This window comes from Bos grunniens, chromosome 2 (assembly GCF_055505025.1).
Source record: "Bos grunniens cultivar Pamir isolate PY7600 chromosome 2, Bosgru_T2T1.0, whole genome shotgun sequence".
In the NCBI taxonomy this organism is placed as follows: Eukaryota; Metazoa; Chordata; class Mammalia; order Artiodactyla; family Bovidae; genus Bos; species Bos grunniens.
In genome coordinates, this window is record NC_141166.1 from 102,191,161 (window position 1) to 102,211,193 (window position 20,033).

Here is a 20,033-nt window from a genome sequence, read left to right on the forward strand (position 1 = left end):
AAGGAGTTAAAATTAATTGGGAAATGAAAAGAAAAAAATTTATGACAGACTAGCATCTTGGGTGGGGGCTATGTGACAGAGGAGGACAGGAGAGGCATCTCACTCAGTCTGTGTTGTCAGAGTAGACTGTCACTGGGAGTTAAGGACAATTGGTGTTCTAGTTTTATTGCGATATCTGTGAGAGAGGGCTCAAGGCATCATTTGTGTGACTAGATAATTCAGCAGGGAGATTCTGAACTAGAATATCCTGGGTTTAAATATCAGCTCTGTCCCTTATATGGTACAGAACCTTTAGCTAGTTAATTAGTTAGCTTCTGTGTGGCTCCTCTAGTGGCTCAGATGGTAAAGCATCTACCTGCAATGCAGGAAACCCGAGTTCAATCCCTGAATCAGGAAGAGCCCCTGGAGAAGGAAAGGGCAACCCACTCCAGTACCCTAGCCTGGAAAATTTAATGGAGGGAGGAGCCTGGCAAAGAGTCGGAAATGACTGAGAGACTTCACTTTCACTTTCTCAGTTTTTTTCTCTTTTGTTAAAATAAAGATAACAATGGAATGTGTTTCCTAAAGTTCTTGTGAGAAATAAGGGGAAAATACTTAGAATAGTACCCGGTGCAGGAGTTACATAAGTGTTGGCAATTTTTCATTTCAGTTCAGTCGCTCAGTCATGTCTGACTGTTTGCGACCCCAGGGACTGCAGCACTCCAGGCTTCCCTGTCCATCACCAACTCCCAGAGCTTACTCAAACTCATATCCATTGAGTTGGTGATGCCATCCAGCCATCTCATCCTCTGTCGTCCCCTTCTCCTCCTGCCTTCAATCTTTCCCAGCATCAGGGTCTTTTCCATTGAGTCAGTTCTTCGCATCAGGTGGCCAAAGTATTGGAGTTTCAGCTTCAGCATCAGTCCTTCCAGTGAATATTCAGGGTTGATTTCCTTTAGGATGGACTGGTTGTATCTCCTTGCCATCCAAGGGACTCTCAAGAGTCTTTTCCAACACCACAGTTCAAAAGCATCAATTCTTTGGCGCTCAGCTTTCTTTATAGTCCAACTCTCACATCCATACATGACTATTGGAAAAACTATAGCCTTGACTAGACGGACCTTTGTTGGCAAAGTAATGTCTCTGCTTTTTAATATTCTGTCTAGGTTGGTCATAGATTTTCTTCCAAGGAGCAAACGTCTTTTAATTTCATGGTTGCAGTCACCATCTGCAGTGATTTTGGAGCCCTCCAAAATAGTCTGTCACTGTTTCTACTGTTTCCCACCTATTTGCCATGAAGTGATGGGACCAGATGCTATGATCTTAGTTTTCTGAATGTTGAGTTTTAAGCCAACTTTTCCACTCTTCTCTTTCACTTTCATCAAGAGGCTCTTTAGTTCTTCTTCACTTTCTACCATAAGGGTGGTGTCATCTGCATATCTGAACTTACTGATATTTCTCCCAGCAGTCCTGATTCTAGCTTGTGCTTCATCCAGCTCAATGTTTCTCATGATGTACTCTGCATATAAGTTAAATAAGCAGGGTGACAATATACAGCCTTGATGTACTCCTTTCCTGATTTGGAACCAGTCTGTTGTTCCATGTCCAGTTCTAACTGTTGCTTCCTGACCTGCATACAGATTTCTCAAGAGGCAGGTCAGGTGGTCCTGTGTTCCCATCTCTTTCAGAATTCTCCACAGTTTATTGCGATCCACACAGTCAAAGGCTTTGGCATAGTCAATAAAACAGAAATAGATGTTTTTCTGGAACTCTTTCGCTTTTTCGATGATCCAGCGGATGTTGGCAATTTGATCTCTGGTTCCTCTGCCTTTTCTAAATCCAGCTTGAATATCTGGAAGTTCACGGTTCACGTACTTTGAAGCCTGGCTTGGAGAATTTTGAGCATTACTTTGCTACCGTGTGAGATGAGTGCAATTGTGTGGTTGTTTGAGCATTCTTTGGCAATTATTATTATACCACAATTTATGTGTGCACACCATTAGTTGATATTTTTTATATTAAGAACATTTAATGAGAAAATTAGGGAAGAAAATAGGTTACTATGGTGCAATTTCTACAGACTTTCAAATGCAGACTTTCAAATCTTGGAATTAATAGCACTCAAAATTCCTTGGCCTTCCGTTTATCAAGTAGCTGGGCTAGACGGAAAATCAAGAGACCTGTATTTTAGCTTTGACCTTGTAGTAAAGTGTATAGTTTTAGGCTGAGCCAATGAAGGGGGTGAAACAGACAATGATTATTACTAGTGGGATACAAGGTATGTAGTATTTTTCATTTCTTTGTTGAAAAGTGATACCGAAATTATCTGAAGTAAAATGAATTGGAGATAGCTCCTAATAATCTACTGCAGTCTAAAGTGTTTATTCCCCTTAAGAATTGTAATGTAGCCACTTAAATTACAATTAAATTAATTATTCCTGTGTCTTACCTTTAGCTACAACAATTAAGTAAGAGGAGAGGTAATATACCATCTAGAGACAACTTTCAAACTATACGTACTCTATGCCTGACATTTTGCTTGATTCACAGAAAACCCCCGAGGTCTAGAAAGTTTATACTTACTGGGTGGGCTCAGTAATTTGCATGCTATCCATGTTTATTATATAAACTGAAATAAGCAGAAACTTGAAAAATCTAACCCAGTAATGAGTAATATAAAGGTAATTTTTCTTTAGATTTGAAATGCTATTGCTTTTTTCTCAGCAGTGTATTTACTGTCCTACTTAAGTTGTACCATGACTTAAACTATGCTTATGTTCACTAACTCACACAAGAAAACCTAACAAAACAAGAATTTAGTGTAAGAATATACTCTATTCCAGGGAAAAATCATCTTGGGTTTAAAGATTATGATTGATAATCCACACACAGATAAATGCAAGTTAACAGTTAGTAATTTATAAATGGGTCTTCCTTGGTAGCTCAGACAGTAAAGCGTCTGCCTGCAATGTGGGAGACCTGGGTTCGATCCCTGGGTCGGGAAGGATCCCCTGGAGAAGGAAATTTATAAATAGCTAATGTAAAATGGTAAATGGTCCCTTTGAATGGAAAATACATAATGCTAAAATAAGATTTATAAGGTCATTTTAATTATTGTGTTAACATATATTGCATACATTTCCTTTTACTGGGAATGATTAGGAAATGCACATAACAGTGCATAGTGCTTTAAAAGAGATTTCTGATTGAAAAAACACAATTAGATAAATCATATTTGTTTCATTTGCTGATGTCTATAGTGGGAATTTTAATCCCAGAAGTGAATAATTGTGACCAAGTCACTGGTGATTGAAAATAACATCACAGAATGCAAGCATAATATTATATTATAGAATTTTAAAAAATGAGGAAAACCTTATTTATGTTGGTTTTATAAGTATTTGTTTTGCTCCCAGATCATAGTGAGTAGATAAATATTCCAGCATTTGAGGATGCTGTAGAGGATTCTGTTGTGATGCATGCAAAGAATAAACAAATCTGTTAGTGATTCCCAAGTTGATTACCCTGCATCAGAAAGTAGTGCAGGGGCAATGAAGTAGCTATCATGGTTCAGAAAAAATCAACTGGTCGCATAATATATTATAACATGGGCAAGGTGAGAGCCCCAGACAGAAAGGTGGCATTTCTGAGGGTAATGGAGGTAGTGTGGTAGTTTCTCCTTTTGTGTAGTTAAAGGAAAAGACAGGAGCACCACTTTTTAAGAGCTTCTTTAGTAACATGGATAAAATATACCAATAGATACTTATTTGAAATGAAATAGAAGTTCTTTGTGGTAAAAAAGCATAACATAAAATTTATCATCATAACCAATTCTAAGTGTACAGTTCAGTGTTGTTAAACCTATTCACAATGTTGTATAAGCCATCTCCAGAGCTTTTTCATCCTCAAAACTGAAATTCTGTAAAGCAATGACTCCCCATTTCCTTCTCCCCTGGCAACCACCATTCTACCTTCTCTTTCTATGAATTTGGCTACCCTGTACATGTCATGAAAGTGAAATCATGCAGTATTTGTCTTTTTTGACTGATTTATTTCACTTAGCATAATGTCTTGAAGGTTTATCCATGTTGTAGCATGTGTTAGACGTACTTTCCTTATGAAGACTGAGTAATATCCATTGTACGTATATACTACATTCTATTTATCCATTCATCTATTTATGGACATAATTGCTTTCATCTCTTTGCTGTTGTGAGTAGTGCTGTTATAAGCATGAATATGCAGATATTTCTTTGGGACCCTGCTTTCAATTCTTTTGAGTATATACCCCTACATGGACTTGCTGGATCCTAGGGTCAATCCTAAAGGAATATCCATTGGAAAAATATCCATTGGAATATCCTGAATATCCATTGGAAAAACTCTGATACTTTGGCTACCTGATGCAAAGAGCTGACTTATTGGAAAAGATCTTGATGCTGTGAAAGACTGAAGGCAAAAGGAGAAGTGGGTGGCAGAGAATGAGATGGTTAGATAGTATCACCAACTCAATGGACATGAATCTGAGCGAACTCTGGAGATAGTGGAGGACAGAGAAGCCTGGTGTACTGTGGTCCATAGGGTTGCAAAGAGTCATATACAATTTAGAGACTGAACAACAACAACAAGGGTCATTCTGTTTTTAATTTGTAGAGTAATTGTCATATTGTTTTTCATAGTTTATGCACAATTTTACATTCCCACCAAATTGTACAAGGGTTCCATTTTTTTTAACCTCCTCGCTAATACTTGCAGTTTTCCAAGTTTTCTTGATAGTAGCCATCCTAATGGATGTGAGGTGATTTCTCATTGTGGTTTTCATTTGCATTTTCCTAATAATTAGTGGTATGAAACATCTTCTCACATGCTTGTTGGACGTTTGTGTGTCATCTTTGGAGAAGTGTCTATTCAAGTCTTTTGTGCATTATTTGTATTTTTAATGTTGTTGATACATGATTTGTAAATATTTTCTCCTGTCCAGTAGATTGCCCCTTAGCTCTGTTGACTGTGTCCTTTGGTACACATAAAATTTTAATGTTTTGATGTAGTCCAATTTGTCTAGTTTTGCTTTTGTTGCCTATGTTTTTGGTGTTATTTTCAGGAAATACTTGCCAAGTCCAATGTCATAAAGCTTTTTCCTATGTTTACTTCTAATTTGTAGTTTTGGGTCTTACCTTTAGGTCTTTGATTCATTTTGAGTTAGTTTCTGTATATGGCATAGAGTGCTTGCCCTTTTATCCTTCATATTCCTTTGTTGCCTAACCTTATACTTGTTACAGCTTGCATCCCTCCTCACAGGTTAAACTTTACCCAAAATCATTGATATATATATATAAATAAATTCTTTAGTGAGTGAGATACAATTTGTTTTCTGTGTTTTTAGCACATATTTCTAAAATAATACCTGCTATTTTCTACATCTTGAAAACATATAGGAGGCAGTAAAACCTTAAGAATATTATTAGAAACTTTGTGTTCAAAACCTTTTAGTTGTTCCATACTAAATTGGGGGCTTCCCAGGTGGCTCAGTGGTAAAGAATCCACCTGCAATGCAGGAGACCTGGGTTTGATCCCTGGGTTGGGAATATCCCCTGGAGGAGGGCATGGAAACCCACTCCAGTATTCTTGCCTGGAAAATCCCCGTGGATAGAGGAGCCTGGTGGGCCACAGTCCACAGGGTTGCAAAGAGTCGTACACGACTCAGCAACTAAGCACACAAATTGGGAACTTCCCAGGTGGCTCAGTGGTAAAGAATCCACCTGCAATGCTGGAGGTGCAGATTAGATCCTGGGTTGGGAAGAGCCCCTGGAGAGGGAAGTGGCAACCCACTTCAGTATTCTTGCCTGAACAGAAATCCCATGGACAGAGAAGCCTGGCGGGCTACAGTCTGTGGAGCTGCAAAGAGTCAGACCTGACTTCATGACTAAACAACAATACCAAATTGGTGCCTTCTCATCTTCTCCACAAAGAATAGAATTTTCATTCTACCTATCCATTAGTGTTGCTTGATCCCTCCTGGCAGAATAATTATCTTCCTCCTTCAGATAACTCTTTCTGAATTTACATCATTTCATATATTATTATTACGTATATATTTCTTATCATTCTTATTTGATTACAAGCTTGTCCAGGAACAAATCTTTGTTTTACCTGTTATTTGCATTATATCATGGTATCTATCCAGCACTTTTTCTTATACTCAATAGATACTAAAAAATGTGTTGCATTGAATCTCATTTATATGTAATTCAATAATATGTCACTAAACATGTAAGAAGTCAAGTTTATGTAATATAATTAGATGCATAGTCAACACTCATCAAATATTTAATTACCTTTCAAACATTTAACATGTAAATACAGGAGGTTCTGATTATGCACTGTACCAAGATAAATAAAACTAGTTACGTCTTAATTAGATATTCAGGAATTCATAAATTTTAAACTTTAATGGAAAAGTTAAGCTAATATTTAAATCTTGGCCTACAAATTAAATTAAAAAGACATTTTGTTTATTTTATGTAGCTTTTAGCAGAGAGCAAAATACTTTTAAGTCATGGATTTAATAAATTATTCCTATACCTTGATATTCTTTTGCTCACTTTATTTTAGACAAAAAATTAGGCTTACTAGTTTACTTCTTTTAGTACCATTCAAAATATTGTGGACCCAAAGTCCAGAGAAAATATAAGTAAAAATATGTAGTGCAAAGCTGTCATGCAACATAATTTTATCAATGATAATACCTTCCCACTTCCTTCATTTCACCTAATGCATTCCTGTGCTCTTAAGATAACTAAAATGCTTTTCTGACTATAATTATTGTAATGTCAGAAGTATTTTTCACTAAAAAACAGAAGATAATTGCTGATCCTATGATTTTAATATTTTTCAACGAAAGTAAAAAATAATTTAAAAAAATAGAGAAAAATCAAAAAATTAGGCTTATATATTTTTCTTTCTGATTTTTTTAATCTCTAAAAATTGTCATCGGAAGGCAAAAATGAATTCTGGTAAGAGAAACAAAAGTTGCCTTCAGAGAGATTGAGATGGGCTTAAAAGGATGAATGAGAGTTCTGAGGACAAAGAAGGAAGGATTTATCATATTCTGGGAATGGCAAATATGGTGTGGCTAACACACTGGAATTGTGTACATGCAGGTTAAGGAGTGACTGGAAATGAAGTTTAAATATTTGCATAAGGTAAGTCAAATAATGAAGAATGAATTAATTTTTTAAAGTTACTCAGTGTGGTAAGTGCTATTATCATCTCAATTTTATGGATAAAGAAACCAAAGCCCAAAGGACTGGGCTGCCCAGGCCCTGACTAGCAAGTGTAAGAGCAGGGATTCAGACACTCAAGGATCTGGGCTTTTAAAACCTAGATATAAACATAATGTGGAGACTTGTTTTTTAGGTGACTGAATTGGGGCAACATGTGTATTAACTGGAAGACTGGGGCATATTTACTCAGTCATAACTATTTTTAAAAAGTTGAGATTATCCAATGAAGCAATAAAGAATTTTATAGTACCTGCATTTCAATAGCTTTCCAAATAATTTTGCAAAAATTTGAAAAATTTAAAACTAGTAAATTCCCATTAGACCGATTCATTTACACAAAAGGAAGAGCTCTGTCCCTTTGGAGACAATTTTTAATGTAACCTCATGTTCTCTTATTTTAAATTCTTGTCTCTGCTGTACCACAGAATGAATAATCTTATTGTTTAGTTTTCAAATGTCTTTTGTTTGAAAAAGAAAGAATCATTTTTCCTGCTATTTTTGGTTGCTAGCTTTTGTGCAATTTAATATTGTGATACAGGTTCTATGTCACTTGATGGAGAAATTCTAACTGGTATTTGGTCCATTGGTAATAATTAGTGGAGTAAATTAACTACATAGGTCCATTTAAAATTGTACATTCTGCCTGCCACACACTTTAGATATTTGAGGATGGGAATTGGGCAGATAGTCTAAAAGTGAAGATACCAGAAAAAAAAAAAAAATAGCCAGTAGTAAATTTTATTTCCTAATTGACTATCTTGGCTACCTATGTACATTTCACAATGAATTGTTTTATTTTTCTCCTGGGTATCCTAAAAATAAAAACTAAATAAGAGAATGTTTGTTTTTAAACAGTCTAATAATGGAATTACTTTTATTCCTAAAATTAACTCCCAGGTGAGCTATACATCATGTTCCATATTTCTTCATACTAATTGGTCCACATGAATTTTGTGTGTGACCCACATCTTTATTTTGATATATAAATTTATTTGTGATATTTTTTCTATTTGGAGTGGTAGCTTGATAGTTATTTATAGTCTGTTTTTGGAGTATATTGTAAATTTTAAAGATCTATTTTTCTAAATTTGGTCATGGCTTATTAGATCATTTGCAAATAGTCATATCATTTGCAAGTATGTCCTTGCATGAGGATAGTAATAGTAACAAATATTCTAATGTGTATATGTGACTAAGAAATCCAGCAAATTTGTGGTTTAGTAATTTAGGAGTCCTTGTTGTATTTTTTCCATCCCTAGTTTACAATGTCAGTTTTTAGGCAGCTGATTTTAGAATAAGAGCATATATTCTTAATCTCCCTCATTATTCCTTATAAATCTGTCTCTATTTACTACTTATTCTCTACTTATCAAAGGCACAGTACAGATTTGAAGTATTTGCTATGTAATGTGACCTAAGACATATCCTTTGTGAATAAGGAGAACTGTATATTTGTGTGTGTATATGTAAAATTTTCAGTCATTTGCTATTTTAGTGATATAATAGATGAAAAGAAATCCCTTTTCATTACCTTAAATATAATCCTATAAATATTAAAATAGGGTATTTTGCAGCAAAGAATTTATTCCTTTAATCCTTCTATATTTTTCTTCAAAAATATTTAATACTTTGAAGACAAACCACAAATGACTAAAGCTTCTTAATATGTTTATATTAACACTATACTTTTGAGTTTTCCAGACATCTGAGACTTAAATGAGTTGATTATTTTGTTATACAGTTTAATAGTATGGGAGTAGTATTCTGAAAGTGACATTGTGAAGGAATCAATTTAGTCTACTTCTTGATTAAATTCTTCAATCTCTATTTCTACTAGCTTCCCTCTAGAGCTATCCTACTTTAAAACTCCTTAGCTGCATGTGATCAGAACCTCCACAGGTTATCCCCTCACAATTGAAGCACAGGTGGGCTACCAATCAATTTGGACTTCCCTTGTGAAGTCATCATCATTCACCAATATTAATTGCGTGCTAATGGTATACAAGCAGTGAGCAAAACTTCTGCTTTATGCTCTTTATTTTCCAAGGTGGTTTACATACTGGTGCTATCAAAAGGGCACTTGAGCTCTAAACTTCCTTGGGAAAAATTACAGTGGCCACCTTGCACATAAATGTTTACATTTAAAATAGCAATTGCAATAAATAATGATGATAGTAAGTGTTAAATAGTAATTGAAAGAGGTGATGTTCTTAAATTTCTGGATTTTTTTGTTGTTGTTCAGTTGCAAAGTTGTGTATGACTCTTTATGACCCCAGCACTCCAGAATTCCCTGTGCTTTACTATCTCCTGGAGTTTGTTCAGATTTATGTCCACTGGCTCTGTGATGCTATCTAACCATCTCATCCTCTTACTGCCCTCTTCTCCTTTTGCCCTCAATCTTTTCCAGCATCAGGGTCTTTTCCAATGAGCCGGCTATTTGCTTCAGGTGGCCAAAGTACTGGAGCTTCAGCTTCACCATCTATCTTTCCAATGAATATTCAGGGTTGATTTCCTTTAGGATTGACTGGTTTGATCTTTTTGCAGTCCAAGGGACTCTCAAGAGTCTTCTCCAGCACCACATTTTGAAAGCATCAGTTCTTCAGCACTCAGCTTTCTTTAGTCCATCTTTCACATAGGTATAAGACTACTGGAAAAACCATACCTTTGACTATACAGACCTTTGTCAGCAAAGTGATGTCTTTGATTTTTAATATGCTGTCTAGGTATCTATCTTTTAATTTCATGGCTGCAGTAGCCATCTGCAGTGATTTAGGAGCCCAAGAAAATAAAATCGGTCATTGCTTCCACTTTTTCCCCATCCATTTGCCATGAAGCGATGGGACCTGATGCCATGATCCTCAGTTTTTGAATGTTGAATTTTAAGCCAGTTTTTTCACTCTCCTCTTTCACTCTCATCAAGAGGCTCTTTAGTTCCTTTTTACTTTCTGCCATTAGAGGGGTATCATCTGCATACCTGAGGTTGTTGATATTCTCCCAGCAATCCTGAGCCCAGCTTGTGATCCACTGGAGCCTGCCAGTGGGTCCAGCCTGGCATTTTGCATGACGTACTCTGTATGTAACTTAAATAGAGTGACAATATAGAACCTTGTCGTTTTCCTTTCCCAAGTAACTTTAGTCATGTCCAACTCTTTGTGACCCTGTGAACTTTAGCCTGCCAGGCTCCTTTGTCCATGAGATTCTCCAGGCAAGAATACTGAAGTGGGTTGCCATGCCCTCCTCCAGGGGCTCTTCCGACTCAGAGATTGAACCCATATCTCTTACGTCTCCTGGATTGGCAGGTGGGTTCTTTACCACTAGCGCCACCTGGAAACCCCATTCTGTATTATACACATCTATACTTTTATCACCGGAGAAGGCAATGGCAACCCACTCCAGTACTCTTGCCTGGAAAATCCCATGGACGGAGGAGCCTGGTAGGCTGCAGTCCATGGGGTCGCTAAGAGTCGGAATCGACTGAGGGACTTCACTTTCACTTTTCACTTTCATGCATTGGAGAAGGAAATGGCAACCCACTCCAGTGTTCTTGCCTGGAGAATCCCAGGGACGGCAGGGCCTGGTGGGCTGCCGTCTATGGGGTCTCACAGAGTCGGACACGACTGAAGCGACTTAGCAGCAGCAGCAGCAGCAGCAGCATACTTTTATCACACATTTTATAATTTTATACACATTTATACTTTTATTTTATACCTTATTTTCTTGGGCTCCAAAATCACTGCAGATGGTGACTGCAGCTATGAAATTAAAAGACACTTGCTCCTTGGAGGAACAGCTATGACACACTGAAACATGTATATTATCATGTATGAAACACATCACCAGTTCAGGTTTGATGCATGAGATAGGGTGCTCAGCGCTGGTACACTGGGATGACTCTGAGGGATGGGATGGGGAGGGAGGTGGGAGGGGGGTTCAGGATGGGGAACACATGCACACCCATGGCTTATTCATGTCAGCCATGTATGACATGTATGACAAATGTATGACAAAACCACTACAATATTGTACAGTAATTAGCCTCTGATTAAAATAAATTAATTAAAAAAAAAAGAAAAAACGAAAGCTATGACAAACCTAGACAGCATATTAAATTACTTTACCAACAAAGGTCCGTCTAGTCAAAGCTATGGTTTTTGCAGTAGTCATGTATAGATGCTAGAGTTGGACTATAAAGAAAGCTGAATGCCAAATAATTGATGCTTTTGAACTGTGGTGTTAGAGAAGACTCTTGAGAGTTCCTTGAACTGCAAAGAGATCCAACCAGTCCATTCTAAAGGAGATCAGCCCTGGGTGTTCTTTGGAAGGACTGATGCTGAAGCTGAAACTCCAATACTTTGGCCACCTGATGCAAAGAATTGGAAAAGACCCTGATGCTGGGAGGGATTGAGGGTAGGAGGAGAAGGGGACAACAGAGGATGAGATGGTTGGATGGCATCACCTACTCGGTGGACATGAGTTTGAGCAAACTGTGGGAATTGGTGATGAACAGGGAAACCTGGCGTGCTGCAGTCCATGGGGTTCAAAGAGACAGACACGACTGAGGGACTGAACTGAACTGATACTTTTATCAGTGCTATTAATAGTATCACTAGAACTTTGATAGAATTAATTCCATTTTGTGTACTGGTATTCTGAGGTTGCTTTTTGGAATCTTCTTTTATATTTTCTTCTGATGACAATACCCCATTCTATCATTTCTCTTTCCTAACCTACCTAGTCATCCCTATTACCCTTAGTTTGTCAGGACTGCTGAAAGCATAATGAAAATAACTAAGTATCGTTTCTTTCTCTATCATCTCTACTCCTCTATCATCTATATCCCAACTGAGAGCTTCAGTTGGGAAGATAATACACAAAATCAAAACAAATGAAAGCATGATTAAAAAAAAAATTTGATTTTCTGCTGATAAATTTAGCTTTTATCTTGTCTCTGCAGCAGGAATATTATGAATATCATTTTTATTGAAGTTTAGTTGATTTACAATATTGTATTTACTTCAGATTATAGCCAGTTAGTCAATATTTTTATAGATTATACTCCATTTAATATTATTACAAAATGGATGCTATAATTTCCTGTGCTGTACAATATAGCCTTGTTGTTTATCTACTTTATACATAGCAGTTTTTATCTCTTAATCCTCTACCCCTAGCTTGCTGCTCCCCCTTCCCTCTCCCTGATGGTGACAACTGCTTTATCCTCTGTATCTGTGAATCTGTTCTGTTTTGTTATGTACATTCATCTTACTTTTTAGATTCCACATATAAGTGATAACATAGAGTATTGTCTTTCTCTGACTTCTTTCACTAAGCATAATGCTTTCTAGGTTCATGAATCCACGTTGCTACAAATGGCAAAATTTCATTCCTTTTTAAGGCTGAGTAATATTTCATTATGTATTATACATTGTATATTATATATAATGACTTTAAGATTATACATAATGTCCTTAACTATTAATATTCCTTTTGACTTTTCAAACCTGCTTCTAAATTACCTGTGGAGCATTTATGAATAACATATTACAGTCTTATTACCAAAAGGATTTATAATATCTAGCTAAATTATTTAGAATTATACCTATTTTTTCCTCTGCATAACTCAATTTTTTCTTATAATAATAAATTGCTATTATTTAATAGGATGACAATATAATGGGAAAGCATTTTTTGATACTCTAATGATGGTAGTACTGATCATGAACATGAAAGTCATGTTTGCTAAGTTGAAATAATGATTGCTTCTCTCATGCTATCTCACTTTGATTTTCTGTTAAGGTTTATTAATATGCATTCTGTCTATTAAAAAGGTGTTCTTAATTGCCAACTACATGTCCTTTTGAAATCTCAGTTGCTTGTAAAACTTTTGACTATACCTTTGTTTTTAGATATTCCTTCTCTTTTCTCATCTCCCTTCCTGTGGCTTCTCAGAGAAGTCTTCCTTAGTATTTTTTCTGTTTTATCCACTGGCGTCTCTTAGTCTACTTGAGATTTCTATGTTTATTCCCAAAATTAAAATAGTTTTTATTGTTTTAAAAGTTATTAAAACAATATTTTAAAACAAAAAAATTACTTGAGTTAGGAAAATCCAAGAAATATAAAAAAGTATAAAGAAGGCAAACAAAACAAAACAATAACCCCCCAAACTCACCACTTAGAAGCAGAAATTATTATTTTTGAAAGAATTAATATTATAAACAGAATACAATTTAATTATGTACATAAACAGTCATCAGTTCAGTTCAGTTGCTCAGTCGTGTCCGACTCTTTGCAACCCCATGAACCGCAGTACGCCAGGCCTACCTGTCTATCACCAGCTCCTGGAGTCCACCCAAACCCATGTCCATTGACTTGATGATGCCATTCAACCATCTCATCCTCTGTCATCCCCTTATCCTCCTGCCCTCAATCTTTCCCAGCATCAGGGTCTTTTCCAATGAGTCAGCTCTTCACATCAGGTGGCCGAAGTGTTGGAGTTTCAGTTTCAACATCAGTCCTTCCAATAAACACCCAGGACTGATTTCCTTTAGGATGGACTGGTTGGATCTCCTTGTAGTCCAAGGGACTCTCAAGAGTCTTCTCCAAAGGTAAACTTCCAACCTCATTCTATGAGGCCACCATCACCCTAATACCAAAACCTGACAAAAATGCCACAAAAAAAGAAAACTACAGGCCAATATCACTGATGAACATAGATGCAAAAATCCTTAACAAAATTCTAGCAATCAGAATCCAACAACACATTAAAAAGATCATACACCATGACCAAGTGGGCTTTATCCCAGGGATGCAAGGATTCTTCAATATCCGCAAATCAATCAATGTAATACATCACATTGACAAATTGAAAAATAAAAGTCATATGATTATCTCAATAGATGCAGAGAAAGCCTTTGACAAAATTCAACATCCGTTTATGATAAAAACTCTCCAGAAAGCAGGAATAGAAGGAACATACTTCAACATAATAAAAGCTATATATGACAAACCCACAGCAAACATTATCCTCAATGGTGAAAAATTGAAAGCATTTCCTCTAAAGTCAGGAACAAGACAAGGGTGCCCACTTTCACCACTACTATTCAACATAGTTTTGGAAGTTTTGGCCACAGCAATCAGAGCCAAAAAAGAAATAAAAGGAATCCAAATTGGAAAAGAAGAAGTAAAACTCTCACTGTTTGCAGATGACGTGATCTGCATAGAAAACCCTAAAGACTCCACTAGAAAATTACTAGAGCTAATCAATGAATATAGTAAAGTTTCAGGATATAAAGTCAACACACAGAAATCCCTTGCATTCCTATACACTAATAATGAGAAAACAGAAAGAGAAATTAAGGAAACAATTCCATTCACCATTGCAATGAAAAGAATAAAATGCTTAGGAATATATCTACCTAAAGAAGCTAAAGACCTATATATTGAAAACTATAAAACACTGGTGAAAGAAATCAAAGAGGACACTAATAGATGGAGAAATATACCATGTTCATGGATCGGAAGAATCAATATAGTGAAAATGAGTATACTACCCAAAGCAATTTATAGATTCAATGCAATCCCTATCAAGCTACCAACGGTATTTTTCACAGAGCTAGAACAAATAATTTCACAATTTGTATGGAAATACAAAAAAACCTCGAATAGCCACAGCAACCTTGAGAAAGAAGAATGGAACTGGAGGAATCAACCTGCCTGCCTTCAGGCTCTACTACAAAGCCACAGTCATCAAGACAGTATGGTACTGGCACAAAGACAGAAATATAGATCAATGGAACGAAATAGAAAGCCCAGAGATAAATCCACGCACCTATGGACACCTTATCTTTGACAAAGGAGGCAAGAATATGCAATGGATTAAAGACAATCTCTTTAACAAGTGGTGCTGGGAAAACTGGTCAACCACTTATAAAAGAATGAAACTTGAACACTTTCTAACACCATACACAAAAATAAACTCTAAATGGATTAAAGACCTAAACGTAAGACCAGAAACTATAAAACTCCTAGAGGAGAACATAGGCCAAACACTCTCCGACTTAAATCACAGCAGGATCCTCTAACCCACCTCCCAGAATATTGGAAATAAAAGCAAAAATAAACAAATGGGACCTAATTAAAATTAAAAGCTTCTGCACAACAAAGGAAACTCTAAGCAAGGTGAAAAGACAGCCTTCAGAATGGGAGAAAATAATAGCAAATGAAGCAACTGACAAACAACTAATCTCAAAAATATACAAGCAACTCCTACAGCTCAACTCCAGAAAAATAAATGATCCAATCAAAAAATGGGCCAAAGAACTAAATAAACATTTCTCCAAAGAAGACATACAGAGGGCTAACAAACACATGAAAAGATGCTCAACATCACTCATTATCAGAGAAATGCAAATCCAAATCACAATGAGGTATCATTTCACACCAGTCAGAATGGCTGCTATCCAAAAGTCTATAAGCAATAAATGCTGTAGAGGGTGTGGAGAAAAGGGAACCCTCTTACACTGTTTGTGGGAATGCAAACTAGTATAGCCACTATGGAGAACAGTGTGGAGATTCCTTAAAAAACTGGAAATAGAACTGCCTTATGATCCAGCAGTCCCACTGCTGGGCATACACACCGAGGAAACCAGAATTGAAAGAGACGTGTGTACCCCGATGTTCATTGCAGCACTGTTTATAATAGCCAGGACATGGAAGCAACTTAGATGTCCATCAGCAGACGAATGGATAAGAAAGCTATGGTACATATACACAATGGAGTATTGCTCAGCCATTAAAAAGAATACATTTGAATCAGTTCTAATGAGGTGGATGAAACTGGAGCCTATTATACAGAGTGAAGCAAGCCTGAAAGAAAAACACCAATACAGTATACTAATGCATATATATGGAATCTAGAAAGATGGTAATGATAACCCTGTATGCAAGACAGGAAAAGAGACACAGATGTATAGAACAGTCTTTTGGACTCTGTGGGAGAGGGAGAGGGTAGGATGATTTGGGAGAATGGCATTGAAACATGTATAGTATCATATAAGAAATGAATTGCCAGTCCAGGTTCAATGCAGGATACAGGATGCTTGGGGCTGGTGCACTGGGATGACCCAGAGGGATTGTACGGGGAGGGAAGTGGGAGGGGGGTTCAGAATGGGGAACACGTGTACACCCATGGTGGATTCATGTTGATGTATGGCAAAACCAATACAATACTGTAAAAAAAAAATAAAAATACTTCTGTTATAAAAAATGTTTAAATAAATAAATAAAATAAATAAGCATGACCATTACTATATAGTTACTTTAAATGGAGTCACCTATAAAAATGCTGTCCATGTGAAACAAATACAATTGTGTAAATCAACTAAATGTCAATAAATAAACTAAACCTTAAAAAAAAAAAAAAGAATCTTCTCCAACACCACAGTTCAAAAGCATCAGTTCTTCTGTGCTCAGCTGTCTTTATAGCTCAACTCTCACATCCATACATGACTACTGGAAAAACCATAGCCTTGACTAGACAGACCTTTGTTGATAAAGTAATGTCTCTGCTTTTTAATGTGCTGTCTAGGTTGGTCATAACTTTCCTTCCAAGGAATAAGCGTCTTTTATTTTCATGATGGCAGTCACCACCTGCAGTGATTTTGGAGCCCAGAAAAATAAAGTCAGCCACTATTTCCACTGTTTCCCCATCTATTTGCCATGAAGTGATGGGACAAGATGCCATGATCTTAGTTTTCTGAATGTTGAGCTTTAAGTCAAGTTTTTCACTCTCCTCTTTCACTTTCATCAACAGGCTCTTTAGATAGCTAAATTACGTTTAAGTGAATTATAGTATAATTCATAACCTTTTAAACTACTCTCTTTATTAAAAAAATCAGCATCATTCCATGTTAATATTGATATTGCCCATTTAATCATACTTTGTATTTCATTGCATGATTATATCATGCTTTAATTAACCAATCCCTTATCAATGGATATTTTATTTCTCATTTATCTCTTTTAAACAAAGTTTCAATGATTTATTTTATATATATATATATATATATATATATATATTTTGTGCACTTGACTTCCCTATGTAATTCTCAGAAGGATCACTGACTCAAAAGGTTATAGAGTTTAAAATTTTTGATCTATGTTTTACCCTCCCACTGACATAATGTGAGAGGTTCCATCCATTTCATCAAAGCTTTGTCTATTCTCATCTATCTTTCAACTGTTGGTTACTCTCTGTATATCTGTCCTTGATTTTATTTTCTTTATTCTATCTCTGTATGATTCACTTCTTGGAATGTTATTCACTTCTTGGAATGTTATTCACTTCTTTGAATGTTATTCCCACCTACGAGAGCTATAGGAGTCTGTATGGATGTATCCAAAGTGTTCCATGTGCATCATACGGCCCTTCATGCAGTGAATATGCCTAAAGCAGGCACTGACAAAGAGGAATGTTTCCAAAGTAGAGGTCGTCTTATACAAATATTAGTTGAGGAAAATGCTAAGGGAATACTCAGAACATAACTGCTAAATAACTGAGTATTTGAAAGACTGTTACATGAAAGATGAACTGTATCATTGTTTTATGTTACATGGAAATAGTAGGGTTTTGCATGAGGAAAAAAACTTAAGTTTTTAAAATTTCCCTATTGGATACAATTACTTAGAAATGCTTAGTTTTAGCAGTGTTGGGTTAAATTCTTCGACTTCTGTTTATTTCACATTTATATCTGTTTATTTCTCTCATGAAAATGAGAGAATCAGTCAGGTGCTCTCTAAATTTTGCAGCTCTAAATTCTGTGATCTTTAAATGAATTTCTAGAGTATGCTTTAAAATTTAAATTTCTTGTTAACAGATACTTTGAAGTTTTCAGTTCTCTGACTGACAAGAAAAGTTCATTAGTTTTGTATTTGAAAAGGACTGCTTGCTCTATATAAGTGAGTGAAAGTCGCTCAGTCGTGTCCGACTTTTTGCGACACCATAGACTATACAGTCCATAGAATTCTCCAGGAGTGGGTAGCCTTTCCCTTCTCCAGGCAATCTTCCCAACCCAGGTCTCCTGCATTGCAGATGGATTCTTTACCAGCTGAGCCACAAGGGAAGCCCAGGAATACTGGAGTGTGTAGCTTATCCCTTCTCCAGAAGCTCTCCTGACCCAGGAATCAAACCGGTGTCTCCTGCATTGCAGGAGGATTCTTTACCAAGAGCTATCAGGGAAGCCCTCTGTGTAAGTGAAGGGTTTAAAAAATGTCCTATTAATGATTCATGATTCTTGAAAACCATGAAAAATTATTCTTTACCTTTCTTGAGAAAGAAATTTGAAGTAGAAAAGATGTGGCAAAATATCATCAAATATAAATTTTTTATGGAAAGGGTATATCTGGCTTTATTATTTTGAGATATAAAATTAGGTCATATTTGGTTAGCATTGATAATATAATAGCTCAGAGGTACAACCTGTCTGGCATTTCTCCTGGGCTTCTCCTCCCAAGTTCCATAGGGTTACTTAGACTAAATGGTTTAATCAGTCCTTAATATCTCTAAGCAGTTGCCACCCTCAGTGAGAATTAATGGGACTTTAGATTCACTAATTCATTCATTCCTCCAGTTCTACTTAATGCCTATTATTAAGTGCTGGCTCAGTGGTAAAGAATCTGCCTGCCAACACAGGAGACACAGGTTTGATCCCTGTGTCAGGAAGATCCCCTGGAGAAGGAAACAGCAACCCATTCCAGTATTCTTGCCTGGGAAATCCCATGGACAGAAGAGTCTGGTGGGCTACAGTCCATGGAGTCACAAAAGAGTTGGACCTGACTTGGGAACTAGACAACAACAACAAAGGTACTACTCTAGGTACGAGTAATATAGCAGTGAAAAAAGAGATAAAATATGGACCTTATAAACTAGGTATCTCCCTCATGGTTGATCTCAACAACTGTTTAACTCTAGAAAACTTAACCTATTAGTCTCAGTATCTTCTACTACCAAGTAGAAATCTGCTGGCATCCAGGGAGTTGGGATGATGCAAGTTGCACTGGAGTTTGTGACTACTCACTATTATTTGGAGCAAGGCCTGTCCACCAAAGTTGTTGATCCTTCCTGGTTTATCTGTACAGGTTAATCCAGTCAGCTACACAACTTCCTCCTCCACATATGTGCATACCAAAATCAGCCTTGAGACTTGAGTGTATACTTCAAGTTTTCCGCACTCAGAGTAGGCTCTCTAGTACCTAAGTGACTTTGTCAGAAAGGTGTTTAGCATCATTCACTTGATGGACCTAAACCCATCAATACACACACACACACACACACAGTAATCTGGTGGCTGCTGTTGAGTCTGGAAAAGGGTCCAAACTCTCCTCCCATTTATGGAGTTTCCTTTCAACAGAGAATGGAAGTGGGAGGCCTCCGTGCATTCCTGCTTGTCTTCATTTAGGGTACCATACTCCTTCAGAAATTATTTAATGACTTTATATCTCAAAGCAAAAGGATTTGGGTGCAGTTTCCCTTCTTCCTAAAATGCTCTAATGATCCTATATAAAGGAGAGGATGAAAACAGATGCCCCCTAACGTCACTTTCACCATCATCTTAGCTCTATGCTTTTGTATTGCCCCAATAATTTTTTTATTCTCTTTACTTAGAATTGGATACTTGTTATACATATAATTACAAAACTACATAAGTGGATCTTTCTAGAAAATGAAGTCAGCCTTATTAAGATAAATTGATCAGATCACATCTGGGTATAGAC

General features: G+C 36.5%; 1 protein-coding gene across 4 annotated transcripts in view; it reads left to right on the forward strand.

The window, feature by feature from the left end:
- SLC4A10 (solute carrier family 4 member 10) overlaps nt 1-20,033 on the forward strand; it is a 343,004-nt gene that overhangs the window by 129,967 nt on the left and 193,004 nt on the right. The window lies entirely within an intron of this gene.